We start from the raw sequence: 6,000 nt of genomic DNA, 5'->3' as shown, positions 1-6,000 counted from the left end.
ATTCATTTTTTGAAATTATAAAAATTAAACATCGAAAAAAATCCCTTGAAGGCACCTTTTTACTTTACTAGATCTCAGGTGAAGGCACTGTGTTTAGCCGTAACCTATGATTGGAGAGATGAGGGGCACTTATTCACAATGGTAGTGAGAGAATCCAAGGAGGCGGTCATGGGGTCTGGGGTGGTGCCAAAAATAATTGACGCACCGGGCGCCACGAGTGCTAAAGCCGGCCCTGGTAATAAAAAACCCAATCCAATTGATAGAGAAAAAATTACACTAAAACAACAAAAATCCAATATGGGGAATTGAATATATGCACTTTTTATGATAAAGAAAAAAAAGCAAGAAAAAAGTAAAGCGCCAACAGAAAGCGATGTTTGTGAGTGAAGAGGACCAAGGCACAATTTCAAGCCGATCATGATAGAGTGCGGGTTAGATACGCCAAGCAGGTTTGACCCAGTCAAAGTTTTTATCTTCTGACTTATTCTCTGAAATGCAACTCAAAGTCCCTCATCAGGGCAAGGCAGCAGAATGATACTAACAAAGTCCCTTGACTGAGGTCCTACTGAAGCCGTTGGTTTTGGCAGGAATAGCTGAGAGTGGGAAAAATCCAATTTGAATCCCAGGGAAGTCCTTTCGTCAGCCATAAACTTTTGGTGTCTTCGCCCAGGCAAGAGTTCTTACTTCGAACTGAGTCTATGTTTTTCAGCTAGGATTTCCCCAGCGGGGCAAGGTTGCATGCTCCATCAGGGCAGTGTGCACCAAAGTAGAACAGGCTTGCCATGAGGCTCTGCTGCACTGAATTTTGAGGCAGCAAAAAGCTTGGCGAGAAACTAACCTGATTTTGTTGCCCAGCGAAATCATGCCTTCGGCGAATTGAATTGGGTGATCGGTCCTGGTCTTCCACAGGTTTGGAATTCCAACATTTTTCAAAGACCAAACTTTTCAGAGATTTCGAAATAAGTATTTCTACACACCAATAAGGCTCCCAGGACCTGAGGGACAGCACTTAGGGATCAGGACTCAATCCAGGCGAAGCCCCCAGTGGGGGCCAGTCCTCTTCCAGTTACAAATGGTCCCTCCAGCAATAATACCTCTTGCAGCTTTTGATCTCTCTTTAGCCACACAGGAAGTCAGCCAACTGATCTTTGGAGTCCTCTTCAATGTCCTGGGTTCATGTTGGAGCAAATACAGTACTTGGGGTCTCCTCAAAGGTTTGAAACAGCATGTACAATCCTTCATATTATTTTTCATAGGTCCAGAAAGTTTTATGAGGAGCTGGTGGTGAGATCCATTTCTGTACAGTCAGTAGCCAAGGTGCGGGTGTGATTCCTGGACACTCATTAACTGTTAGGGAAGTAACTGTGTCATTGTGATACTAATATATTACAATGTAATGTAACTAGAACGAAAAAACCTCAATAAACAGAGTTTGAGAAAAACAGATAACCGTTAGGGACAAAGTTCTCTGGGGCAACTCTACCCACTTTTAGAGCACATTCAGTTTGCCTTACTGCAAACTATCCCAGAGAGCACTATTCTATGGGAACTCCAAGCTGGCTCAGGTCTTCTGCCCTGGGAGGAAGCTTGCATATAAGTCAGAGGTGTAGTTTGGGAAATAAGCAGTCCCCTCCTCTTAACTTACACTTAGGTTCTGGGACAAGCTCCCCTTCCCACTGGTACAGAGCTAAGCGGACCACCATGTATCCTGGGATCAGAGTACCCCCTCTCCCATGCTTCTCCTTTACACTAGATAATGAACGTGCAGGCTTCACCACTGTTCCGTTAATAAAGTTCCTGGATCCTACCCTGCTGCCTTACCTGAGCTGATAGGAATCACCTGCCCCACACACAGCTCGCATATCCTGTCATTAGGTCTACACCACTATCCTGCTTTGGAAGCAGTTTTTACACTTCATTAAGGTCATGCACTGACAGGGCAGCTGCAAAAAGGCAAATTAGTCTCCAGTGCTTCAGACAAGGAAAAGGTATCTTTCTAAATGTTACTTTTCCTAAATATTTCATTAAAATCCAGCTTCACAATTGAATTAGATTTTTAATAAACATTAAAAATAGTGGTTGGATAATTTCTCCAGCTTATCCCAACCCCAAGATAGCAGAATTAATGTTTTAATATGTATGTAGCTTTTTGCATAGGACAGCCAGAGCTTTCCACATTGAAAATAGCTGATAGGCGCTTGCCCCCATGGCGAAAAGGTAACAATAAATTTCCACATGCCCCACTTTTAAATACCATGCACCCTCCTTTGTGGGCTACAAGACATACAAAGGGGTGAGTTATTCATATTTCTAGGGGATGCTTTTTCCTGCCAAAAAGGGTTCTTTTGACAGTTCAGACTGCAGGTTTATACTGCAGTAGTCAGGTTCTAATGGAAGGCCTTAAGGCGTTTCCTTTGTCACACTAGTGATGGCACAATAAGTGCTGCAGTCCATAGGTGATATTTTAACTTTCCATGCCATGGGTATAGTTTCTACACCATATACCATGCCCTTGCAGGAGACTTAAATATGCCAACCAGTGATCTGCCAATTTTGACATGTTTTAGAGGTCAGAGCATATACACTAGGCACTGGGCGGCAGCACCCCAGTGTGGAGTCTTAACACCAGCAATAAAATTCATCAAAAAATGGGGGTGACCACATAAAAAATTTATTTTTTCAAAGACAGGCCCTCAATGATGGAGAGAGGAACTTTCCAGTGTAAAGAGCGCTGTACTATACAAAGAGATTCAAACATCACCCAATAGTAGACAGGAAGCCAATATAATTTTTGAAAAATAAAGTGGCGTGGCAATGGGGTGGGGCCTCTGTCACCATCCTAGCCATCGGATTCTAAATAGTTCCTGGAAAAAAACAACTTCTTCATACCCAGGTACAGAATGTTACAATTGTCTCATCAGGCTCCTATGAGGGCTAATAAGCAAATTTGTTTGTATTCTTGGGGAAATATTGTGACACACATTTAGTTGTATTAAATAACACTAATCTTGGTTTAAATAGGATGGTGAATATCCAATAATTTCCTATATTTACGAAACTAAAACAGAGATTTTAGATCTAGCACTGCCTTGCCCTAGCTACATCTGTATATAAACTAGGCATTCATATAGATCGCAATTTTATCCTTGAACTTCAAACCATAAAAAAACTGCCAAGTATTGTTTTCACCATCTTAAAATCATAAAAAGAATCTTGCCCTTTATTGGACACCACCTACATGTCCTGGTTATCAGTGCATCATGCGATCTCTCCTGGTGTATTGCAACTCAATGTACCTTTCAACACTGTAAAAAACAATATCATCTTTAATCAGCCCAAAATGCTGCTGTACAAAGACTCATAGCCGAGTTCAAAAGGAGGAATCTAATGTCACAAAACCTCTATTCCATAAACCTCCATTCAATACATTATCTTCCTGTGTGTAAGCGGTTCATGTTTAACACAATTACCATCATCAACACAAATACCAGAACCCATTTGAGTTTGTTGCTTCCAAGCTCAAATTATATCATCCTGCCTGTTTTGTAACAGTCCCTCGGTCTGAGGGATATGGCCTGCTCTGTGGCCGGTGCAAAACCTGAAATTCTCTTACTTTTCATCTACACTCCAAGAGCTGTCTTGCTAAGTTCAGAAAACTCTTATAGAAAATGCTGTTTTCTCTTTAGACTACTGTCTCAACCCTACCTATTTTAGGTGCAGTTTTCCCTCTTTAATGGAAATGTTGTTTTTATCCTGTAGTGTCAAGACGCTCCTGTGAACTGTGCTCTTAATAAATAAATGTTAACATAAGAGTCTACCTTTATCCACCACCTGGTTTCTTGTTATGAAAGTGTCATTCTTTTCTACTAGTTATTGATATGTTGATGCTCCATCCCTAATTAGTTAACAAGGGATGGTGGGCAGGTAAGGCTTTTCCAGTTCTCAGTATTAGTAGATGTATTCAAATAATAGCATAACTACAGAAAGCAAAATTCATTAGAGTCAAGAGAATTAGCATAAAACCAAATCCTAATAATGCAGTATGTGCCTTTAAGAAATTAAATAGCCACAACACATTTGGGACTTAATCAAATTAATAGTAAAAATGCCGAAATACAGAATAAGCCATATTCATCTAGCCCTCTCTAAACAACCAGCAGAAAAGTCTGAAGAAGATAATTGTCTATTCCCCAAATAGCATGTCTTTTATAATGTACTAGACAAAGAAAACACAAAAATTCCATAGCATGATTTTACGTAAATGAGTGACACTAAAATACTACGTGTACAGAACCGATTACAATATTAATTTCAAACCAACACGCATTTGCAAATTATTTTCATTGGCTGTTAAATACATAATTTGTTGCACAAAATAAATAGGTTTTAATAATGTAAAAACACCAGAAAACAAATATTTGCTTTTGTACAGTTATAATATCGACATGGTAATAGGTATTTAGGTCATATTAATTTTACAACATAAGTACATCCCTCCCTGAGGAAAGTAGAGATGTTACATTTGTACACATGAACAGAGACCATGGTTTGCAGCTGAACTTGTATGATTTTCCTAAAACAAATAAAACACATGAACCACAAGTGCAGCTTGTGCACAAAACATAAACGCACTTTTCTGCAATGAGACGAGCACTCTTGTTAATGCGGCCTAGTTATGCTAACTAAACCAAACCTATGTTAAGCACTGTTTTCTAATAAGAAATGTACTTTCACGGATGTCATAGAGAATACTATCATGAAAAAGAAAGTTACTTAGTTGCAATTCTTTATTCACATCATAGGCATTCTCTGAAACCATAAATATCCCACTCAGCTCTCAGTGGGTGGACTAGAAACATTGTGAAGAATTGGGTCTTTTTAGAGCCTTACCCCATTTTTTATTTAAAAATTAACAGTGTGATTGATTCTGCAAGTCATGATGGGATAGTGTAACTTCTGAAGTTCCTAAAAGAGAAGTAACAGTTTTTACTCTCTTCACAGCTTGTGTCTGAGGCTACATTTCCTTCTTGTTTTTCAGTACTCAAAACATGCTCATACAGTGCTGTTTTCAGTCAAATGTACCTAATAACTAGCTTTAACTATCTTTGGTTATTTGTTGGGTGATGTGCTGCTAGCAGCAGCTTCAGAACAACTGTGAATGCCCTGTTACTCACCGGTAATCTTCATTACTCTGAGTCCTGGTCTTCCTGTTCCACTCCTGAGCCTGTCCCTCCCTCCCTGTTTCCGTTTATAGAGATTGATTTGTGGATTTCTTTATTCTTGAGTTTTCTTTCGTATTCTCAGGAATTGTGGGTGACGCACTTCCCCTTATATGCATGCCAGCCATATTGGGGGACGAATTTGACTTTGCTAGGAAATAGGTTTCTGTAGAGAAGACAGGCTGCTCCTTGGTAAGGAACGGAACAGGAAGATGGACGAGGAGGTAATAAAAGTGGAGGAGAAAGAGAAAAGAGTGGAGAATAGTAATTAATGAAGGATAACAAGCATGTAAGATTCCCAGTGCCTTGAAAAGAAGCATTCCAACTTGTGTTAACAAAAGAAGCTTTCCTCTAAAATGCCCAGAGTAGTTAAATTGATTGCTACATGCTGTATTCTGACGTTGTCAGTCTGGCTTATCTCAGATTTGTATGTAGTATGGGTTTGATTTGTAATCGGATTGCCAGTCGACTTTGAGAGTGGCATAATGGAACATAAAGGTCGCCAATTCTCTTCTGATGTTCACATTGTATTGATGTTGAATGAAGGCTAAGTACAGGCTACTCTGGGCTTTTCCAACAAGTTCCCAGGGTATTTCCACCAAATCCCCTAATGTTGAATAAGTGGGGAAGGCTATTATTGAATAGTAATCTCAGACTGCAAGACGGATTGTAGTGACGGACTAATTTTGGCAGGCATTTCTGTGTTGTTACCAGCACCATGGATGTGCAGAGGTGGTTACAATCATTTGAAACCAAACTAATTAATAATTAGGTAACAGAA

Source organism: Triturus cristatus, chromosome 4_2 (assembly GCF_964204655.1).
Source record: "Triturus cristatus chromosome 4_2, aTriCri1.1, whole genome shotgun sequence".
NCBI classification, from domain to species: domain Eukaryota; kingdom Metazoa; phylum Chordata; class Amphibia; order Caudata; family Salamandridae; genus Triturus; species Triturus cristatus.
Note: the sequence above shows the minus strand (reverse complement) of the source record.